Below are 26,090 nucleotides of genomic sequence, written 5' to 3' on the forward strand. Positions count from 1 at the left end.
GAGAAATACAAGTTGTATGTTATAATCACGTCAAAGATTTTCCAATACTCTCTAGCAATTGTATTAGATATGGAAATTCTATGGACTTAGGTTGGTTTAATAGCCATTTGTAAATCCTTTAATAGGGTGGCATTCTAAGTGAATGTTCTAAAGTCCTCAAACTAGGCCCACTTCTAACAGGGTGGATAAATCCTCTAACAAGGTCACATTTAATAGTGTGTTGTAAGCCTTTAATAGGGCATGTCTTTCATAGGGAATCACTTCCAAAGAATGAGAATTGAGTAGCATGTAATTGGTGGTTTTTCCCAAATTGGGTTTCCACATAGATCACTATGTTATGTGTTGATCTTTTTACATGTTATGCTTGCATGTTGATTTACAGTAACTTGCTAATTAGGAAAGTAAAATCTTGGATGAATGAATGGTTGAATGGGCTCACTACACTTAATGAAAAAGTTTGAATTGGACATTAGGACCTTGAATAACTAATTCACACCCCAACAACCACACCCCCCCCCGGCCCCTTCCCCCCCCCCTCAATTATTCTAAAGCATTTCTAACAATTGGTATCAGAGCCATCTACTAATTTAGTTTCAAGTTACTAGAAGCAAGAAGATCAAGATTTCCAAGATATAAGTTCCCAAGCTCAACAAAGACAACTTTGTTGCATGGTAGAGTTTGATGAAATTGCACCTTGGATCAATAGGTGATTATGCAAAAACCTAAATTGGAACAAAACATGTAGAGCTAGCTGGACCTCTTACTATACATGATTTGAACAAAAGGAAGGAGCACAATCAAGCAATGTTAGAGATTGCCTTTGCACTTAGTTATGCTAAATATGATGACATCAAAGGATGATAGAGCTACAAAAGTACAAAGAAGAATAAATAGCAAGAATGTACTTGCTCTTGGTTAGTATACACTACAAAAGAGGGCAGGATATGTGATGGTGCAACACATACAATAGGATCCCCCTCATGGAAGACCAAGGCCAGATAGCCCATTTGCAACTAGTGCCCCAAAGAGACAGAAGTTGGAACAAGGATCCTCTTCTCATGTAGAAGAGTAGTCCCCAATCTGAATAGATGATGAAGCATCCTTAAGGGAGCAACTAAGATAGATTGGTGGAGAAGGGGATGTCATTGTTACCACTATAGACCTAAAAAGTGGAGTACCTCAAGAGCCTCCTATACCCTCCTTGGACCTTATAATTGTTGATTACCAAGCTAAGGAGATAGACCCAATTATTGCTCAAGCTTCTAAGAAGTTTATGAATAATGAAAATTTTGTTAAATCTAGGGATTTTGCACAAGTTTTGTGGAGGAAAAATATAGAAAATTTTGAGAAAAAATGTGACAAAATAAAAGAAGAGCAACCTGGCAAACTAGACTCTATTATTAAGGAAGAGGTAAAAGCCAAATTTTGAGTGGTTTTTCCCAGTTCAAACCTGAGGTCGAGAGACAATTAGTCAAAGAGTCAGGGGTCCTAATTTTTCTAGAATGGGACATAGCTAATGCTATGATTTTTTATTCAATTAGAAAAGAGAAAGATGTACAATATAAAATAGAGGAAGAAATACTAGAGGCCCATAGGGGAGTTAAATTCAGTGATGACCACCAAGCCCTAGTAATCTAGTCAATTGAGAAGAGAGACAAAACCATAATGTAGGAAATCTCTAGTGTGGAGCATATTGGTGCACTTATAGTATATAGGGCTAGTGAGGTTAGTAGCAAACAAATTCTTGGAATGACCTCAAAAATAGTAAAATTTAGAAATGTGGTGTCTGGACAAGAAAAGGATAAGTTCTTGTAACTTAATGCAAAATTTGGAGAGGTTTTAAAGGCATATGAGGAAAGGGGTAAGCAGATACAATTACTGGAAAACTGAGTATCTCAAATGTAAAAACAACTTGGGAAAAGAAAGGTGAGAGAATCTAGTAGGCCCAGAATTGTATACCCCCAACCACCCATTAAACTATTTAAATCAAATCCTATTATTGAGATGCTAGACACCCCAAATCAGCCTAAATTCTACATTGCAGAGGACTTTGAAGAAGAAAAGAATAAATTATATGCAATGCATGTAGAGTTGAACAATCAATATGAAGAAAATATAAGGCAGGGTATAATGTATTTGATAGATAGAATTGAATGGCCAACTTTTTTTGATCAATTGGCAAGGATTGCAACAATCAAAGATGAATTGAAAGGAAATGAAGATAGATTAAACCCTTTGTATAGAAGTGGACTAAAAGAAATAATAATATTAGTATCATGTACATATCTTTCATACAGCTACCATGTCATTAGATAGAGAAGATTTTTGATTTGTTAAATAAATTGGAGGCTTTTAATGAAAAACAGGATTCATTTTAGAAAAGAGTGACAATTTATTTCTCCAAATACATAGCTCAAAAAATTGATCTATTTCCTAGTGCTCTAAAAACTTTTGATAAAATAAAGGAAAAGGAAGAGTGGAAAAAGGAATTGGATGAAATATTTTGTCAAAGAATGAATAATATTATAAATGAAACTAGGCATTTATCATGGGCAATGACCAATGAGAAGTTGGTTAAAGTGTAGTTATTCTATAGCACCATCAGAAAAGACTTCATTGAAATAGAAGTAGTTGGAAATTCTTTAATAACTATAGAAAGGGAGATCTTAAATTTTAATTGGCTTGACGAAACTACTTTCAATGAATGGAAGGAATAATTCATGTCTATAAAAATGATGGTAAAAGGTGACAAGGTAGAAGAAGATGCAGATGTAACTGTTACCTTAATAGTTAAAGATGAAGACAAGGAGAACCCCCAAGTTGAAGTGAGTTTGTAGGTAACCGAAGATGACACATCACTTTCAAGCTTGATAGCCACTTACTTTGATGATTCAAAAAAATAAGAGAATTAAATCATAGAGTTTTTATTGTTATAAGAGATGTAACAGAAAAAGGGCCTACCAAAAGAATGTTGTGTACGTAAATATCCTTTGCCTAGCATAGTTGTTAGTCCTCTATGCCTAAAGCTTGTTGTATCTCACACTATATAAGTGAGATTCCAAGGCTAAGAGAAGGGTCTAAAAGTTGTATAATTTTTGTTTTGTTCAAAAAAGGTACAGTCAATCTAGTTGTATGTAGATGTGTTGATTTTACTATCAAAAGTGTACTCTTTGATAATATATAGAAATTATAGAATCAACAAGATATTTGGGGTTACTCATTGAGTTTCTATTGGTCATTATATTAGTCATCTAAACGGATAATACAAAGGGCTATTTGCATCAAATATGTGTCACCAATTCCTATCTCCATTTCATGAGTTTGTTTACTTTGAAGTCATTTGACTAAGGTTTAATTGATTGAATGTAGTCTAGATGGGTTGTATATTGGTTCTATTGTTGCCTTTAATTCAAGGAATTAAGTAAATGCTTTACTAGATTAGTAGGGTTTATGAGCATATGAAATGAATAATTCATAAGAATGGAAATGGGTGATTACAATTGATAGGTTCATTTACAAGTTATTTGAATTAGATCTCCTACCAATAGTCAATTTTTTTCCCAATGGATAAGGCACTGGTCACAAAAGTCAAAAGTTAGTAAGAATAAATTCTGCCACTACATATCAAATCAATTATAAAATCAAAATCATTTTATTCCATTTTGTTCAAAGTTATGAATGTTGGTCACCATTCATTCACATCTAGTTTTTGAGTCTTAGGTAGCTACTATTCCAGAAATATTTGTGAACTATAGGAGATTTATGACCAGATGTTCTTGTGAGGGATGTATATAAACCTAAAAATATTTAGGAATTGGATGAACTGTGTATGTGTTTAGAGATAGAAGATGAGAATCAAAATGAAACTAAGATAATTTTCATACAATAGTTTTCATCTGAATCATCCCTAGGTATACCCACCTTGGTTCTGTAGAGCCTAAAAGAGTAGAAAACCATCCTTGGTTTGTTGAAGTTGGGTCCAAGTGGTTTGCACATGTAATTGTTAATAGGAATTGGCTAATCCTTAGGTTATGTGAGTATTATCACTTTGGTATTGAGAATTTTTTTGTTTAGTAGTTTTCAAACACCAACAGGATAGATGGATAGCATGATTGAAATGTTGCATTCATCACTTTGTTTTTCATTGATGTCAACACAATAATGCTTTTGTGCAGATTGGCAGAGTAGAAGATAGAGAATGAGGTCAGATAGAATATTTATTAATGATGAGATCAATAAATGTTGAGGATGTATCCTACATTATATCCTAATGAAATATAAAAGTGTGTGTGCAGAGAATCAAAGACATGGGGATGTTATTCAAGAATTACAAAAGATAATAAGCAGGTAGAGTACCTGATAAGTGATTTTTGGTGATTGATTTGCATATCTTAACTGTGATATAATCATAATGAGAAAAGTTGAACAAGGAAAGAAGATAGTTTGATGATTGCATCAATGACTACACAAGGTTAGAGTGTGAGACATTGTAAAGATTTTTAGCTAACGATGACTTGTAATGTTGAAAAGATGTAATGTTTTCTAATATCTTAATGAGGTCTTATTATAATTAATTGGGAAAGCCTCAAGGCTGACTCAAGTGTTGAAAATGAATTGATACAAGTATGATAAATGTATTTCAATCATTACTTTGTCACTGATGTCAAACTTGTCATTTTCTGGTAAGATAATTGCTTATATGATTTAAGTAGAATCATTTATTTGATTGATGAAGAGGATTTGATCAAATGAGGTAACAATAGCATCTAGAGGAAAGGTTGAGTTATGATATGAAAATGAGTACAAGAATCAATTAAGATAGTGATATTCTAGTGCATTGATAATCTACTTAAGGTTGTAAAGGTTGGTTACACAGATTAAGTTTAGATGAATAAGTTAAACGAAGTTTGTCTGCTAAGATTAACATTCTATATAGTAGGTGCTGAGAAAAGTTAGTGCAAGCCAAGTAGAAAGTTATTTGGACCCAAGAAAAGTCAATTTCAATGTAAGCTAAGTGAAATATTGTAAGTGGAGTAAAGTTTAGTTGATGTCGAGCATGAATAAACTTTAGTTCATGATGAGCGATTTGATAGAGGATATCGAGAAACATAGTATGTTTTGAGTATTAGAAGCCAATTAATGTTCAGTGTTAGTATTATGAGAAAGATCAAGAATTTGATGAATTTGAGCTAATAAGCTTGATTTCTTGGATTGTGTGGACCATGTGGAAGATAAGGTTGATGAGCTGGTGGCACAGAATTCATGTTGAACCATTTTGAGGTGAATTCAAAGAGGATTAAAGGAGAAGTTTCTAGAAAGGAATAAAATGAAATAAGTGGGAGATTTATTGAATCCCACCTAATTTGACCTAATCCTAAAATGGATAATGGAGGATGAAGGGAAAAAGATCTTAATTCTCTATTTATAGAGATGGATGGTCGGAAGTAAAGGATGTCATATGCGAGAACCTAAGGAAGACAAGGAGTCTAGGGTATTTCTTCATTTAGTGACCTAAGAGAAGAGACTGCATTGGTAAGTATGCCTGAAGGGTGAACAACCTATTAGAGTTGAAGCATATGATAAAAATAATAGAATGGAGGACTAAAATAGAGATTTATAATCTGCAAGTGTGTTGTAAGTTGTTATCCTATCAAAGCCTTATTGTTACTCTCTAATTATTGTATCAATCTAGGGTAAATCCTTTGGATTAAGTTTTGCCTAATAGAAATTTTTAAATCCTTTAACTAGGTGGAATTCCATGTGAATGATCTAAAGTCCTCTAACAAGATTCACTCCTATCAGGGTGATTGAAATCTTTTAACCAGGTCACATTTAATAGTGTCAATTGTAACCTTTAACATGGTTGTCCTTTTATAGGGCATCACTTCAAAAGAGTGAGAATGATTAGTAGGTTACTAGTGGTTTTTCCCAAATTAGGTCTCCACATTAAATTATTATGTCAAATGTGTTATTGAAAATTTTATGCTTCATATTTACTTCTTTGCAAATTGTTTTGATAGTAACCAACAATTTTAAGTGATTGCATAATCTAATGGATGCGTGCATGATGAAGATATTTTATGGATATGGGTTCACTAAGTTGTGAATAGTTTTATTTTTACATCTAGACCTTGGATAACTTTTTTAACCCCCTCAAAGTTATTCTAAAGAATTCCAACAATTGGTATCAGAGCCATATGCTTAAGAGGACTAGTTTGAAGGTACTAGAAGAAAAAAGATCAAGATGTCAAAAAGAGAAGTACCAAAGCTTAATAGAGATAACTTTTCTACATGGAAATGTCTGATGAAGCTACACCTAGGAGGTCTTGGAGATCATGCACAATCTACCATTGCTACTGAGCATGATGATCGTGTTGGTGTCCTAACTACTAAATATCTAAGAAAGAAGAAAGAACACAACCAATCAATGTTAGAGATTGCCTCTACCCTAAGCTATACCAATTTTGATGATATCAAAGGTCTTGATGGTGCAAAGAATAGGTGGGATGCTCTACACACTATCTATAGAGGTGACAAGAATATTCTAGGCACCAAAGTTGAAAGTCTCAAAGGCAAGTTCAATGATATGAGAATGCAAGAAGGTGAGAATATTGCTCAATATTACTCTAGGATAAAAGATGTAGTTAATGCAATAAGAGGAGGTACTGCTACAATAGATGATGATACTTTACTAAGAAAAGTATTGAGAACACTTCTTCCTATCTATGTTGTTAGAGTCTCTGCAATACAAGAACTTAGATGTATGCTAGCGTATAATTTGAATTTTGAAGGTCTGGTAGGTGGGCTTGCTACTTTTGAGCTATCTAATTTTGATAATTAAAAATCTACTAAAGTTGAATCTGCTTTCAAAACTAAGCTAATGTTGAAGGAACCTAATGAGAAGAAGAAGAAGACAAAATATGTGTCTAGTGATAGTGCTACAAATGAGGAAGATGTAGATCAACTTGACTCACTATTACCAAGGAGATTTCACAGAGGTAAATGCAAGTTTAAAAGTAAGTTTCCTATCATGTGTTTCAATTGCAATAAGGTTGGTCATACTACTGCCAGAAGTCCAAAGAAGAAAAATTAGAAAGGTGGTGACAAATACAAAAGTAGAAGAGATGAAGATAACAAAGATTATAAAGACAAAGGAAAGAAGTCTTGCTACATTGCTAAAGAGGAAACAAAAGAATGATCTAATGATCATGATGATGAAGTAGTGTATGTTGTAATGAAGGATGAGTCTAATGAAGATAAGGCAACTGCACTAGTATCTTGTGTGAACAAGAATGATAGATGGATTATTGATAGTGGGTGTTCATATCACATGATTGGAGATAAAAGTAAGTTCATTACCTTGAATTATTATGATGGAAATAGTGTAAGGTTTGGTAATGATGCACCATGTCTAATAAAAGGTAAATGTTCTATCAAGCACTCAAAAAATATTCTATGTGACAATGCTTACTATGTTAAAGGACATAACTATAATTTGTTGAGTGTGTCACAACTAAAAAATTTAGGATGTATGGTTGAGTTAAAAAAAAATATTGCTAAGATATATGGTACTAATGGAAAACTAATTAGAAAAGGTGATCAAACTAGAGGTAATCTTTTCTACCTTGATATAGAGAATGCTACTTGTTTAATTGTAGAATTTGATGATGTTTGGATATGACACAAGAGGTTATGTCATGGTAATTTTGATAACTTGGTTAGTATTAGTAACATGAAAAGAGTAAGAGGTTTTCCTAAGTTGAAGAAGGCTAATAATATAATTTGCAAACAATGACAGTTAGGCAAAATGACAAAGTCAAGTTTTGAGAGTAAGACTCATAACTCTAAAGGAATATTAGAGATTTTTCATATTGACTTGTGTGGACCAATTAAAGTGCAAAGCTACAAAGGAGATAATTACATTATGCTACTTGTTGATGATTATTATATAGAATGATGACTATCATGTTTATGAAATAGAAATCTGATGGTTTTCAAATGTTTAAATGGTACTTCGCAAGAGTTGAGAAAGAAATAGGTAAAAGTCCAAAATGTTTGAGATTTGATAGAGGAGGAGAATTTACATCAAATGATTTTGAATTTTTTTGTAATGATAGTGGAATCAGAAGATAGACATCTACCCCTACAACCCCTCCACAAAATGAAATTGGTAAAAGGAGGAACAAATCTATAATGGACTATGCTAGGACACTCATGATGGAGAAAAATTTTAGTCTAAAATACTGGAGAGAAGCTCTATAATTACAGTTGTCTATACCTTGAATCATGCACAAGTCAAGAAAGGTACTCATTCAACATCATTTGAACTATGGTATGGATGTTGGAAATACAATAGGGAAGTAAACTCTAAGAGGAGGAGGATGAATCAACACTTAAAACTTTCAACCTCTAAAACTATTCACCACACATTCATCTCATAGTTTATGCATATAAATTAAAATACTGAATTAAGCATATACATCCATTAGCATGAAAGTAAAATATTCAACACATGTATGACATAAGATATTTGGTTACCTAGAAACCCTCCAAGGAGAAGTAAAATTAGAGTGGGGATGACTCCCACAAATCTTCATTACTGTAGTAATAAAGTTTATCCAATGAAGGTTACAATGTTTGACCATGAAACATGCTCTACCCTATGAAAGGTCTACCTTATTAAAGTCTTAAAAGATTGTTAGATCTTAACCTGTTAAAGGATTTGAACACCCTACTAAAAGTATGCCTAGTAAGAGGACTTAACTTAAAATGAAGTAAGAACCCTTAAAGGATTTACAATAGCCTATTAAGAGTACTCTGTTAAGAGATTTAACTGATTCACTTGTTAGAACGTCTCATCAATGATGCTTTGTTCACACTCTTTTTCTTGATTTTAGATCACCTCTATATTGATGTATACTTGAACCTTTTTGATCAAATGTATCTTTGTTTTCCTCTAATTCCTTTCCTCTATTTTTCTTTAACTAATTCTAAAATGTAACTCAATTCATAACACCTTAATCACCATAAATTCTCTATTTGCACATGAAAATTCTCTTCAATTCTCATTAAGAATTCTTAGAAATTTTACAAATTGTCTTCCTTAAGAAGACCTAGGGGACTTAGGGTTAGGCATGAATGAACGGTAGTGATTCACCCATATTGTTTCTTAAACCTCCCCTTTTTCTAATTGGATGCATGCAATGCATAGCGATTCATAATTAAGATTCATCATTATCAACAAATATTGCAAAACAATCCTTAAGTAAGCTCAAAAATGGTTTACATAGTAGTTTGTGCCAATACAAACAACTATGTCAAAACTATATTACTCAGCATCTAAAGTCCCTAGTACTCAACACTAATTGTAACTTCAATAGTGTCACTTGGCATCTTAATGACTTGGCACTTGAGTTTCTTGACACTCACTGTCTACTCAACATGTTTTATCTTATATGTTATGCTTGACATATATTACATGTTCGACGTGAACTAAGTAAATGACTTGTAATGACTTAAGTGTATAGACACTAATTTGTCAAAACCAATCTGAGATCAGCAATCTCCACCTTTGACATGAGTGTCAAGAAAGCCTGGTCATGCATTAATGATCTTATCCTTATGAGCATAACATAGATATCTAGTATCTATTGGCTTTCTATACAGAATTTCAATATATCAAAATTTTGAAAGACGTGAAGTTATCTATCATACCTCAAAATTTCATAACTCCCCCTTGTAATCACCCAAAATTGGTCAATTCTTTAATTGCATAATTATATCTCATGGTGAAGGTTCAAATTGAATTAATTGAATCAAAGAATTAAAAGAATTCAAAAAAATCAACTATTTGAATGCATTTGAAATATACACATAAATATCAATTTCAAATAAATTTAAATAACCAATTATCCACAAATATTATTTTTATATTTGAAAGATGACCCCATTTGACTTATGAGTATTTTATTTAGAGTGGGATATAAGGATATTCATTGTTTATTCCATGAATATTTTATTCAAAGCAGAATTCAAGGATATCCATTGTTTATTCCAAAATGAATATTTTATTCAAAGTGGAATTTAAGGATATTCATTGTTTGTTCATAATGGATTTAAATTATTTCTTTATTCAAGTTGGATTCATAAATCATTATTCCATTCAAAGTGCTCCATATTTTAATCAAAGTGGGTTCTCCATTTTGAATAAAATAATCCAAATGGGACCTTCATTTATGAATTTTTAAATCAAAGTGGATCCCCTCAAAATGATTTTTAATTCATTTTTACCTTCACCATGGTAAATTCTCAATTCTACCCCCAAGCCCTTGAAAAATCTATAAATACAAGGCATTTTAAGAGCTAAAGATAGAATTCCCATGCATCATAATTCTATTAGTTTTAAGCCTTCTAGCATTTCTATCATTCTCTATATTTAGCTTGCTTAATCTATCATTCTAGCTTATATGAATTCTAGCTTTATTTTGCATACATCTAGCTTAATTTTTACTTGTTCATAGTTCAATATTGCATACATTTAGTTTAATTCTAGTTCAATCTTTCATACATACTAAAGAAATCCTCATTCTAGCAATAGTCATGGTTACTAAGCTCGTTCTAAGAGCATAAAACCCAACCTAGATAGAAGGCAACAGATCACCTTGTTAATCATTTAAGATGAACAATTAGTTTTCATTCTTGGATTCATTTAACAAATAAGGACTATGTTGAAGTGTGAGTCTTGAGTTCCATTTTTAGCTTACACATTTTTTGGCAGCCACCATGGGGTTTTAAGCCTCATTGTTCTTGTTTTTCATTTTAGTTTTTGTGGATATCTTGTTTGTGTAGGTTCAAATTGTTGCAAGTTTGAAGACACTTCAAGAAGACATCCAATAATCATGAGCAATAGAATTCACATTTGAGAAACCTCTTTCTCTTCTCCATCTTATTATTCTTCCATTTCTTATGTTCTTCTTCCTTCTCATGTTCTAAAGTTAAAATGTGTGATTAAAAATCTTTTTTTGTAATCTTTTTTATGATTTTTCATAAAAGTCATAAAAGGAGACAAAATTGATGAATTTTGGTCTCAAAATTTTGCTTAACGTTGTAGACAATAGGATGAAATCACATACAAAATTTTAGATTTTTTTGATAAATGCTCTATTTTCTATTAAAAAAATTATGGTTTTTCATATGCGAATTATTTGAGCTCAAAAAATAACATATTTTGATCTAATATTTTTTTTTTACAACTCATGGAAAGTGGCTAGCATGCACAACAAAAATTACAAAAATTTTTCATCAAAATTCAATTTTAATAATTCTTTAATAATTTTTTTGTTAAAAAATTAATTTACCCTCCAAGTCATGAAATTAAAATCTAAAATTTTTATTGAGAGTTTATGTTGCTATCTAGATATTCCAATAAAAATTTTAGATTTGTCAGATTTAAACTATACTTTTAATTAATTTTTTATGGTTTTATTAATTTATGAGATAAATCACAACATTTTGATTTGAAATTTGTATTGTAGATTTTTGACACTCTCAAGAACTCACATTAAAAATTTAAGATTTTTTATGATTAGAAATTCATTTTAATTTTTTAATTTATTTATGTTTTTTTCATAAAAACATTAATTCATGATGCAAATCCTTGAGTTTTAATCAATTTTTTGTTGTAGGTATGTGGAAGGTGACAATGAAGCACATGAGATGATTTTTAATTAGAAAGGAATGAACTTGAATGATTAATCATTTGTCTGTTAATGAGTGTTGCAATTAAATTTAAAATCCTAACACACTCTTGAATGCCTTCAAATCCAAAACAATCAAATTCAATCTTGAGTGTCTTAATAAATTGATAAATCTTTCATTTGAATGAATGTTGCTAAACTCAATCTTGAATGCCATGGACTAAAACCTACATGTTTTTCATTGGAATGAATGCTAAAACACAATCTTGGATGCTTAAGGTAAATTTACATGCTTTCATTGGAATGAATCTTTAACACTCAACTTTGGTGCTTAAAAAGAACACTCACTCAATCTTGAATGCATAAAGGAATTGGTTCTTTTCCCTAACGAATTTCTTGTGCTGATGATGCTCAATTTAATTTTGTTGACAAAATCTTGATTTATTATGTTGATGACGTACCTTGCATGCTAAACACATGTGTCTTCAAGAGTAGATTAAAAAATCTAAAGATTCATTGGGAAAGAACAAGTGTCTTTTAAACCCAAAGGCCACCTACGTATTCACTCCTCTTACACCTTTGCATGATCTTGAGTGCACAAGAAATAAGTGGACTTGTTTTATTTTTAGGAGGCCTACTTGGGGATTTCATCACCCCTTGAGACGACCACAACTCCCACATTCTGGTGGAGTATAAATATTAGGAGGTCAATCAAAAGACACCTCTCTTGGAAGTATAATCTTGTCACTCTTGGCTAAGCCCCAAAGAAATTTATACATTTGGGAAGTGAAGGTAGAGATTTGGGTCACCATCTCCTCCTGGCTATGTGGCATTATTTTCTTTCATCTATAGATTTGGGCATCACATACCTTATGTATATCGAGGACACCCCTAGTTGATCTCTGTATATCCTAGTTGAAAATCTTCATAGGATTGTTGATGTGTTTGGCATGCTTGGGTATTCAAATTCAAAAATCTACATAAACATCAAATAAGTCAAAACTATTGAAATGGTGAGTTAATGATCTGATGAGAAACTATTTGAAAATGATAACTCTACTATCTTCTTAAATCTTCATTGGTCTATGTTAAGAAAACTCTATACACAAGTCTATTTGCAACTATCTGAAACTAAACTATCTCAGTTGAACACTTGTGACCCACATTTGTACTAGTCTCTTTGCTCCATTATTCTACTTGTTCTACTATGTTGTTATCCCTTGTTTTCATGATAGTTAAATAACTCAGCTATTCTAGCAATCACTCTTTGACTATTCGTACCTTGGAATACATCACCCTTGATATCACTTTCACCTACTTTGAGATAACATTTTAAGTACAGTCTTAGTCTAAACCTGTCAAACTATTTTTTACCTCCTATGATTATTGTAACTAAGGGTGGAAGAGAGTTTTTATGCTTCACATCAACCTAGGACATCACAATGGCTAACAAAAAATGCACTAAATCCAACATTCCTAGTGAGGAAGAAGACATACTTATTGTAAACATGAAGAAACAACTCCAAATAATAAGTGCTCAATTTCAAAGACTAAAGGAAGGAGAGGACACATCATCAAACAAATTCTCCTAGTGAGATTATTCTCCTTCCTCTAATGATAGAAAACCATCAACTTCTTACGATGTTGAATCTAAGCCATCTAACAACAATACCCAACAAATCTAGAAGTATCTTTGAAGGAATGCCTTGGGGACATAAACCAAAGCATGATTTCACCCTTTTGGAAAAATCTTGTGAATCAACTTTGGAATAACTTCTTGAAAACAAGCTCATTTTTTTACCTAAAGTCAATTTGGTTGGAGTCTTCTTTATGAGTAACTATTGTGCCTATCATAGACATAATCTACATAAAAATTCACATTGGATGGAGTTGAAAAATAAAATCCAAGATTTATTTGATGAAAGCATAATTCAAAAACCTAAGAAATTATCTTATAAAGATACTACTCTCAATCTTGATCAACATCATGAAACCATTTCTAGTAATGGTTCAAATGTCACTTCTACTTCTACCAACATGCCATCACCTTCTAAAGCATATAAGCTTTCCAACATACTTCCACCAAATAAAGAACTCACTACTTTCTCTATTGACTATGGGTACCCTCAAGGGCTGCCTCTAAAAGAAAACCAAGTTAATCTTGACCTAACTACAAACCTCTCCCACACTACTCAAACTAAATATCCAAAACCTTCATTCTAGACTAATCCTTTTACTCTCACTCTAGCTAGTCCTTCACTATCTCTTCAAGATCCTACCTTTCAAACTCCACATTCTACCTTGTCCTTAGAAGTGGATCCATGTCAAGAGGATTCCAAAAAACTTAAATATGAAGATCAAGAACCCTCTCATCTCCCTCAAGATGCCATCCCTCCATCTCAAGAGCCACATATTCCTTCATCTCCCATATTGTGCCTCTCTACTAGGAAAGATCATGATATTCCTTTCACCATCCCTAATGGTACTAGTCATTATCAAGAGAAGGATGATTTTCCCTCACCCTCTTGTTCTACTTATCTACATCCACTTCAAGTCTATACTCAAGCTACAAGTACTCCTATCAATGGTGTTGCTCCTCTAAAAGTTACTCATGAGTCTATTAATGGCCTAGGTCATGTTTCTCACTCTAAGGATGTTGATATCCCTATCCACTATCCATTTGTATCTTCTAAATCTATCCTTGGTCCTTATCCATCTAAGATAAATCCATCAAACCTTCCATCTATTTTGGGACCTTATTTTCATCCATCTCCTAATACCAGTCTTAGCTCATTACCTACTTCTCCTACCTTACCTCAAGATTAAAGCTTTCTATCCAAACTATCCATATCAACCTTCTTCATGCATAGGTCCCAAGTCTTTTGGAAGCAATTTGGATGACCAACTTAAGAAAAAACACAAGAATCCATTTTAAAATAATCACTATGTCTCCTCTAATTAACATTTGAATGCTAAGAAAGAAAATGCACAAAAGAGACCACAAAGATCCACTATTGCAAAATCAAAGCATGTATAGGTTCCTTAATCCATTATTGAAGAAATGCATTCCAAAGCATCTAAGGAAAAATCAAAGGCTATATGGATTTCGTAGTCTCTTTTGAAGGACTTGAATATTGAAAAAAAATCAATATTGATATTCAAGCATCCAAAGGCTTCCACTCCATATTCTTCCAAACATCTTCCTAAAAAGGTTTCAAAACCTTACACTCCACCTTCCTCCAAAATTGCTCTACTACCTAATACATTGAAACCTCAAGCTATCTCATCCATATCTACTCAATCATTCCACTACCCTTTAAGGTGTGTGTCTTTATTGATCTTTCCCACTTTTGCACCTACTCTTCTACAATTGTTTGAAGCCTACACTTCCCTATTATATATCCTCCATCTATCCATTCAAAACCTACAATATTATCATCCATATACCTCTCTTTTTCCTACAATCTCCCTTTCATTACCCTATCAACATCTTTGAGCATACATTTGTATGGTCTTGGCCTATAATGACTTTTCCTTCTAATAGGAGCACTATTAAAATTGAAAAAGGCTTGGACTCTTTCTAAATTTAAAAGAAAATCAAAATTCATAAATAAAAAAGTGCCTTGGTGAAAACCACTTCTTGTGTCACCTTGGTAGCAAAAAAATAAAATAAGAATAGATATGCCCTATGGTGAAAACCACTTCATGTGGCACTTTGGACAAGTACTATGATGAAAACTTGGCAAATAGGCATCATGTGTAATTCTTCCATCCATGCTACCCTATCATAATCTTGCTTATCCCTCAATCATATTTACTCCCAAAATCATTCACTCATAGCCTCCATAATACTTAATAATTATGATGCATGAGAATTCTATATTTAGCTCTTAGAATGCTTTGTATTTATAGATTTTTCAAGAGCTTGGAATAGAATTGAGAATTTACCATGGTGTAAAAATGAATTAAAAATCATTTTAAGGGAATCCACATTGATTTAAAAATTCATAAATGAAGGTCCCATTTGTATTATTTTATTCAAAATGGAGAACCCATTTTGATTAAAATATTGAGCACTTTGAGTGGAATAGTGATTTATGAATCCACTTTGGGATAGAATAATGATTTATGAATCCACCTTGAATAAATAAATAATTTAAATCCATTATGAATAAACAATGAATATCTTTATATTCCATTTTGAGTAAAATATTCATTATGGAATAAACAATGAATATCCTTATATCCGACTCTAAATAAAATGTTCATTAGTCAAATGGGGTCCTCTTTCAAATATAAAAATAATATTTTTGAATAATTGGTTATTTAAATTAATTTGAAATTGATATTCATGTGTATAGTTCAAATGGGTTCAAATAGTTGATTTGTTTGAATTCTTTTAATTCTTTGATTCAATTAATTCAATTTGAACCTTCACCATGAGATATAATTATGCAATTAAAGGATTGACCAATTTTGGGTGATTACACTCCTGAGTTGATTTTTTGGTTCTATACTTTGTATCTGAACCAAAATCTTTCTCCTACTGAGTAGATTCGCATAAGATGGGCTAATACTCTATTTTTGTTCATTGTTCTCTATCTCTATCTCCCCCATACTCTTTCTCATTTCTTGTTCTCTTACTCCCCCTTTTCTCTTACTCCCCCTATGCTCTTACACCCCAATTTTTACACTTATGTCAAAGGGTTAAAAACAAATAGTGTGTTTGTACAAAAATAATTTGTGGACTTCTAGTATAATCTTTAGAGCTACATCCCAATTATCACAAGCTACCTACAATGACTTTATTTGGATGGCCAACTCAATAGTAAGGTGAAGTAAGACTTCATGAATAGAAAGATGAGGATCTTTCTTCATGAGAGTTTCAGAATAGGCTAGTTCCTTGTGTAGTATCTAGATGTGTGGAGTCAATGTAGACTTGATGCATATCAGTTTACCCCTAATGTTGTCTTCATCTGCATGTAATGTTGCTAACTAACTTTGGGATTGTGGGAGGGTGTTGAAGTGTTTCTCACTTTGAACTAGAGAATTTGATAGAGTTATACTAGATGCTTGTATAATGCTCTCCAAGTTTAGGATATGACTCCTAACTTCCCTTGTGAAGAGTGTAGTATTATTCAATTTGGTATACAATGAGAAATATTCTCTATTATCTTCTTCACACTCTTTATTTTGGTTGCTAATTCAACTTGTGATAGCACAATTACACTAGATATCTTTTCATTATCTTTATTCTAAAACTTTATCTCAGACCATTCAAGTAATTTGATATTTGTATCTAGGTCTGTGTCATTACCTGTCTCAACTATACTAGTTAATTGTTCAATTATTAGCTTGTTTTCCACTATATCCGGTAGATTTAATGCACCAAGAAAAATGTCCTTGGTATCTATCAAGGCTTTCTTCTACCTATGCTCTTATCTAAGCAGTTCTTGATTCGTCTTCTTTGCAAGAGCTTTTTGTAGTATGCCCATCTACTCAATAATGATAGTTACATACTCAAACTTGGGTAACACAATCACTTCACTCAAGCTCCCATCACCATAAGATGTTACCTCATATGCATTAGATGTGTTTGGACTTAGCCTTGAGGATTGTAATGGTGTAGCTTCTATGCTCGACCTCTAAAGAGCTTGACTAAGAGGAGTAGAAAATTCTAATAAAGTTACCGGTGCTTATATTGCAAATTGCTCCTCTAGATTTGTTATCAAGATTAACTCTTCAGTCTTGTCCTTTTCCTTCTCTACATTCATAGATGCAACTTGATCTTGTGATATAGGTGCAAGAGTATCCACCTAACTTGTTTGAACTTGTGTTCCTTTAGTCTTCTCTATTTCATCTTTCTACTTTCCAACTATCTCATCCTTGTCATGTTGACTCTTCTTTAAGGTAACTAAGATTGGAGTACTTTGTGCCAATGTAATGATGGTAGAAGTAGTTTTGTCCTTCCTTTTATATACCACAAGGGGTAATGTAGGTTGTCTCATGGAAAATTGAGGAGGGGGTGTAGATGTTTTTATTGTTTTTGTTTCCTCCCCTGCAGATGCCTTATCTGCCTTCTCAATCTCATCAACACTAACCAGTACAAGACTCTCACAAAGTTTTGCCTAGGTAGTGGATTCCACCAATATCTTCTTCATGTCATCCACTGTAAGGGGATTGATTTTATGAGTGATAGTTTTAGAAACATCCTTGATCTTACCATTATCACATTTTGTATTCTACTCATGTGGAGGACTGGTACACTATGTTGTATTTCCTACTCATCCTTAGCATGTGCCCATGTCTCTATGTTGATGTCCATGCCTCACTCAACTATATTTTTTTTAATGTCTTCTTCTTTTTCCTCTTCTTTTTCCTCACCTACCTCAATAGGTTCCTACATTATTTCCTTAGGTTTTTTCAAACCATATAGTGATTTCCAAATTAAAGCAGTCTTTTGTACAACATCCTCAACCTTGTTCTACAATATGTTGAATGCCTTATATTTTGGTACAAATTTTCTAGTATGCTTCTTATATGCTTTTTCCATTGCAACTTTACTAAGTTCTGGTATTACCTATACAAGTGTTGTCTCTCATATTTATCTTTCAATTTCCAAAAAATAATGCCACTTCTGCTCAACTCTATGATACAAAATTTTGGGTATGGAGTTGGCAAGTTCAAGAAGAGCCTTGTTAAATATTTCCATCATGGCATATAATTCCTCTTCAACTTGATTCTTTTCAATCTTCTCAACATTATCAAACTTAATGTGAGAGAGTCTAGATAAATCAAAATTATTTCTAATATTATCACATAGATTATCTAAATCTGAAGAAGGACTATGACCTACCACTTGAAACTAGCTATTTTCATCAAATCTAGTCATATCTTCATCAGATTAAACTGGGGCAACATATTTTCTCCTTCATTTCTTCTGAGACTCTTCACCCTTGCTAGCTTGACTAACTCTCTTTTTCTTTGGCTTGGTTACTCCCTTAGTCTTTTGTGTAGTGGCTCTTGTACTAGCCCTTGTTGTAGGTATTGTAGGCTAAGTAGGTTTTTCAACCTTCTTTTGTTTTCTCATTGTTGGTGCTTTATCTTTTATCTTCTTTTGCACGGGTCCTTCATTGGATTTTTCTTGCTTGGCAGCTTCTATAATTTCTACTTCCTCTTCTAGTTAGTCTTCACCTTGACCTTGAGTGATGGAAAGTGGTGGTTGGGTAGGTGCATTCTCTTCATCATCATCATCATCATCATGATCATTTTCTTCTTCTTCTACCCCTTCGCCAAATTTCTCTTTTAGTTTCTTCACTTTGTTATTATTCTTCCTAATGACTCAGGTAGTCTTCAAGTCCATGGTGATCTTTTATTTTTCTATGTCATAGTTGCTAAAATTTGTAACCTCCTTGTCCACTTCTTCTGCAAGTAATGTTGTGATTGATGCAGTTGCTTCATCAACATTGATTTCATATCCCAATGGTCTTAACCATCTAACTCTAGTAACTATTGCTTTGACATATGTAAATTCAGTGTCAACTAGGAAGAAAACATCATCATAATGATTCTCCACTAAAGAAACTAGTATCCTTAGTCTTTTCTTCATTGTCTACTTGAAGTCTTCAAAGTAGCTAATCATAATTGACTCAAAATTATGACCTAGTTGCTCAATGAATTCACCCATTTCTACCACAATAGGTCTATTTTTACCTTCCATGCAACTTTACTAAAAGTAGGAAATGTATTCTATACATACAAGAATAGATCCAAATTTACATTGTGCACTTTTGGTCTTCCTTATGGCTCCCAAATTTTCTAACTATTGCATCTGCAACTTAGAATCATCATAAGTGTGATTTTCCTTTACTATAGTGTATTCCACATCAGCTATAATACATGGTACACTATTGAGTTTGCTGGATTGATAAAACTTGTGTGCTATAATCCTTACTACAAAAGCAACTAAGGGATCTATAATTGTATCTATTGTTATTAGGGTATAATTTAGTGGCTAATATTCGTAAATTGGCTAATTTTAGAATTTTTTGGCTAGAAATTTGGCTAATAATTTAAGATTTGATACAACCTAAATCTCCCTAGTTTTATAAAATTTAGTTATAAAATATCTAAAATCGCTCAATAATTTATTTTATTAAAAAATTTAAACACAAATATTCGCCACAATATTCATTACATGAATAGATTTGAGTTACCTAAATATAATATGTTATTGGAGAAATCACATTGAACTAACCAATCATTATCATAATTATTAGTTACTTTAGGGAAATATCACCAATATTTATTTTTCACTATTGATTTAAAGCATATGTAACGATTCTCATAATATTCCACGAGGTAAAAAAATGTTAAATTTTGATTTGTAATACTCCATGGTGATTAATGAACTTCCTATTATTATTGAGATTCATCAATATTTTATACAAAAAAAATTATGATTCAAAAATAATCACCAATATTAATCATATTTAGAATAAAAAATTGAGAGATTCGCCAATAGAAATAATTTTATTTTTACAAAATAATGAAAGATTTGCCAATATTTTATTTCTTTATTTGGAGATGGCTTTCTTAAAGTTTACCCTGATTGTCATCCCTCATTTATTCCATAGAGCCCCTTTATTTCTTTTAATTGCCTCTTTTGCCTCACTTCTCATTGTCTTGGGCCAACCTAGGGTTGGATACCCTGTAACTATATACATAATCTTCTTGGTAATTTTCAATGGTCCATTCTCTAACCATCCAAAATTGTCGTCTATTTTTCTCAAAACTATCTTTATCTATTCTGTCTTGAAGACATTGGGGAAATCTAGCACATGGGTTAACCCTTTCCTCTCAACAATTTTGCATTCCTCCTTCAATGCTCTATTTTTACAAAATTTCCCATATGTCTCCCTAATATCCATGTCTCCTATGCTTCCAACCTTATGTGTATAGTAGCATCTAACATCTTGAATCATTAAAACTCATGGTGCTATCATTAACAATGCATCAGATGGATATTTTTTATAAGCCATGTTTAGAATAACTCTAAAATTTGGTTGTTTTATCTCATTGCTTATTAGTTGTAAATTAAAAACTTCCTTTCCCTTTATAACCTCAGTTGCTAAAGAACTAGACACCATTTCATAAAACTAGGTTTTACAAAAACTTAAACTACATAGCTCGACACATGATAAATATCTTTTCAATCCTGTTGGGATGGTGTAAAACAACTAATAAATCTATTTGCAAATGCTCAAGAAAATTTCTCCAGCTTGCTTTTAGCTATTCCTACTCTTCTCTAAATTTAATGATGTTAAATGAGTAGAAATCAATCAAATAGCCCTTAAAACACTATATTTAATGCTAAGTGCTTACACAACTATAAGCTCAGCTTTAACAAAATTTCTAGCTTACTTGACATCCACGTAACTTTCCATATGCTTGGCAACCACTATGAGCTTAGTCAACAATAAAAACTTTGATAGCTTGCATCAACTAACATTTCACTCGACAACCATAGTGAAAGTTTTCACACTTCAAAGTACCATGAAAACTTATAAAACTTAAAGATTTTTTCTAGATTCTTAACAACACTTTGGATATTTATTTGTGCATATGTAATATTTTAAGAACTAAATCCTTGGAACTAAAGTATAGTATATATTTTAGATATCAGCCCCACCTATCTCTTGATTGCTTAATTTGATGAGGTTTGATCACTTGACCCATTTGATGAACTGATCCCTTATTAACTTGATGTGGTGTAATCTTCCTTTTTCTTCCATGTCTTGTTCATCTCATCTTTGAAATTCTCAACATTTTCCTTTCCTTTGCCTTTGACCTTGTTGGACAATTTCTGCTTATGTGACTAGTCTTCAAATAGTTGAAACATGTGATTTGACTCAACCATCCACTATAGACACTTTTGGAATGTATTATTCTGCAATTTTTTGCAACATGTCCATACTCTTGACATTAGTGATAACTATACTTTGTATTATAAGCCTAATTATAAGAGTTCTCATTGTGCTTTACCTTTGTTTTCTTGTTTGATGACCATTTATGCTTGTATCTACACTCATATGCTCTATGTCCATATTTCTAATAGTTATAGTAGTTTCCCTCAAATATTTATGTCCTTATGGTCTTGGTTCTGCATTCATGTGCCCGATGTCCTTATTTGTTGGATTTGTGGCAATGACCCATGAACTTCTACTTAGGATTCTAATTTGCAGTCTTGTTCCTATAAATATTAGTAGTATGACCTATCTTATTACAATCATGACAAGTAGGTTAGGAGTTCTTACCTTTGTTACTTCTTTTTTCACCAATTTTGGATGATTCTCCTTCTTTAATACTAGTGTAACCCAATTTAGAAGTGTCACTATTGGATCTAGGGGATCTCATCAATTGTTTAAAATATTTGATGGCTTCACTAGGTTTGTTGAAACTATCAACAAATTCATTTTCTCTTTTTAGATCATTTCGTAGTTGTTCATTCTGAAATTTTAGTATTGTGATCTCAATATCCTTTGCATTCAATTCATGATTTTCAATCATCATTTGACCAAAGTTTATAATTACATGTTAGCAATCCTAGTTAACTCTAATGTTTTCTCTTGTAGTCTATTTGTCATCTTCAACCATAACTTTGTCCTCTTTAGCTTTCTTTTTCTGCCTGGTCACCTTACATAGTAATACTAATTGGACTTCTTGTTCTCTTTTGAGATTTTTCACCTCTTTAGTTGGGGTTTGATTCTTTTCCATTAGATATGTAACTATTGCATTAAATTCATTTGTGTTTCCATCATCAAATAATTTAGTAGTGTCAATTTCTTAATATTGTATGTCATTCTCTTCAATATCAATTTCCTTCCTTCTCCTTAGTGATATCTTCAAATCATTTCATGCTTCATTTAGTTGATGTAAGCCAAGTTGTATTTCAATCTTCTAGTTCTCAATAATATTTCCCAATATGTAGACTTCTATCTCTAAGTTCTTTCCTCAAAGCTGCAAAGCTCTACTTTCTAGAGAACTAAGCTCTGATACCAATTGTTGGAAATACAATAGGGAAGTAAATTCTGACACTTAAAATTTTCAACCTCTAAAACTATTCACCATGCATCCATCTCACAATCTATGCATATAAATTGAAATACCAAATTAAGAATATACCACCATCGCATGAAAGTAAAATATTTAACACATGTATGACACAATATATTTGGTTATCAAGAAACCCTCCAAGGAGAAGGTAAAACTAGGGTGGGGATGACAACAACAAATCTTCACTACTACAGTAATAAAGTTTATCCAATGAAGGTTACAATGTTTGACCGTGAAACATGATTTACCCTATGAAAGGTATGCCTTGTTAAAGTCTTACAAGATTATTATATCTTACCCTATTAAAGAATTTAAAGACCCTACTAAAAGTGTGCCTGGTAAGAGGACTTTAACCTATAATGAAGTAAGCAACTTGTTAAAGGATTTACAATAGCATATTAAGACTACTTTATTAAGAGATTTAACTGATTAAGTTGTTAGAGTGTCTCAGTAATGATCCTTTGGTTAGTACTCTATTTCTTGATGTTAGATCACCTCTATACTAATGTATACTTGATCCTTTCTGATTAAATGTTGTCCTTTGATTCCTTTCCTCTATTATCCTTTACATGATTTTTCCATGTAACTCAATTCATAATACCTTAATCACCATGAATTCTCTATTTACACATGCAAACTCTCTTCAATTCTCCTTAAGAATTCTTTGAAAGTTTAGGGTTTTTCTTCCTTAAGAAGACCTAGCTAACTTAGGGTTAGGTATGAATAAATGATAGTGATTCACCCATATTACCACTTAAACCTTCCCTTTTTCTAATTGGATGCATGTAATGCATAGGGATTCACAATTAAGATTCATCCTTATCAAAAAAGATTGCAAAAAAAAATCCTTAAATTGGCTCAAAAATAGTTTAAATAGTAGTTTGTGCCAATACAAACAACTATGTCAAAACTGTGTTACTCAACATTTGAAGGCCTTAGTGGTTGATACTAACTGTAACGTCAATGTTGTCACTCAACATCTGAATGACTCGACACTTGAGTAGCTTGAAACTCATTGTTTACTTGGCATGGTATATCTTATATGTTATACTTGACATATATTACATGTTCAACATGAACTAAGTAAATGACTTATAATGAATTAAGTGTATAGACACTCATTTATTAAAACCAATCTAAGATCTACAATGGATGCTCACCTAATTTAAAATATTTTAAGGCATTTGGAAGCAAATTCTATATTCTCAAAGATTTCAAGAATGGTAAACTAGATGAAAAAAGTGTAGAAGATATATTTGTTGTTTATTCCACAAGAAGCAAAGCCTATGAGCATCTAAGTACTAACACTAAAAATGTTGTGGAAAGTGAAAATGTGAAATTTGATGAATATATAGAAGTATATGAGGCTGAACCTATGAAGGAACTAGAATAATACAAATCATTTGTATAATTTTATGAAGGTATGCCCGCTGATGAAGATGTTGTAAATCAAGTTGCAAACCAACAAAAAGTTTTAGTAACTGTCGAGTCACATACTATGAATGTCAAGCTGCATTCAAGAACTAAGCTACATTTAGTTACCAAGTTATAGAATGAAATTGAGGCACATTTTGATTCCAAGATTAGTGTACATGAAAGATATGTCGAACTACCTAATAGAGAGGTACATAGTGATTCAGAAGTTGAGAGACCAAATGTAGAAGCCAGGCTAAACCAAGATTGTCTAAATATGTCAAGAGACATCATCATGCTACACAAATCATTTGAAATAAAGATGATAGACCAACGACAAGGAACAAGTTAAAAAATGATACATCTTTTTTGAGCATGCAAGAGCCCAAAATAGTGAAAGATGCCTTAGAAGATGTGGACTAGAGTAAAGCCATGGAAAATGAGATTGAGAAAATAGAGATAAATAAGACATGGATTCTAGTTCCTAGACCAAAAGACAAAAATGTGATTTGTACCAACTGGGTATATAGAAACAAGTTATATGAAAATGGTGAAGTCACAAGGAACAAGACAAGATTAGTTTATAAAGGATATGCACATGAAGAAGGGATTGACTACAGAGAAACATTTTCCCCTATTGCAAGACTAGGAGTAAGAACTCTACTTGCTTAGTCTATATACAAAGGTTTTAAGGTTTATCAAATGGATGTTAAGTTTATATTTTTGAATAGTGTATTCAAGGAAGAGGCTTGTATAGAAAAGCTACAAGTATTTGTTGATGCTAACAACAAAAACATGGTATGTAGACTACACAAATATCTTTATGGTTTGAAGCAAGCACCAAGAGAATGTTATGAGAGGCTTCACAATTATCTTGTGAAGATTGGATTTGAGAGGACTGATGATAACAACAATCTATACTTGAAGAAAGAAAAAGGAAAAGGTATTTTGTTATTTGAAATTTTTGTTGATCATATCATATTTGGAGGTCAAGATAATTTATGTAATGCTTTTGCAAATGAAATGAAGAAATAATTTGAGATGTCTATGTTTGGAGAGATCATGTTCTTTATGGGTCTACAAGTACATTACATGAAATATGTGTTGGAATACTTTAGAATAACCAAGCAGGGGGGGTGTAGGGTGAATCAGTTATCCAAGGTCTAGATGTGTAAATAAAACTTTTCACAACTCTAGTGAACCCATAAAACATTTATACTCATGCATGAATCCATAAGATTATGCAATCACTAAAACTTGTAGGTTACTATCAAATCAACTTGTAGAAATGTAAAGCATGAAACATAACAAATTCATGAACACACCTAACACAATGATTTACTTGGAAACCCAATTTGGGGAAAACTACGAGTAACATGCTACTCATTTTCACTCTTCTAAAGTGATGCCCTATGGAAGGCCAACCCTATTAAAGATTACAATACATACTGTTAAATGTCACTTGATTAAGGGATTTCAATCACCCTATTAGAATTGAGCCTTGTTAGAGGAATTTGGGCCATTCAATTGGAATGCCACCTAATTAAAGGATTTACAAATTATTGTTAGCTCAACCTTAATCCAAAGGATTTAGCCTAGACTTATACAATTGTTAGAGAGTAATAGTAGAGCATTGATATGATACCACTTACAACTTCTTGTAGATTATAGATCTCTATTCAATCCTCGATTCTTCTTGGCCTTCATACTTTGTAGCTTTGATAGCTTCTTCATCCTTGTAGCATTCATCTCCTTAAGCCTTCTTTCTTAACATGCCATTACAAACTCTTCTCTTAGGTCAATTGATGATGCAAAACCCTTTAATTCCTTCTCGTCCTTAGGTTCTCGCACATGACAACTTTTCTT

The sequence above is a fragment of the Cupressus sempervirens genome, chromosome 1 (assembly GCF_028749045.1).
Source record: "Cupressus sempervirens isolate cs-2001-9-10 chromosome 1, ASM2874904v1, whole genome shotgun sequence".
NCBI classification, from domain to species: domain Eukaryota; kingdom Viridiplantae; phylum Streptophyta; class Pinopsida; order Cupressales; family Cupressaceae; genus Cupressus; species Cupressus sempervirens.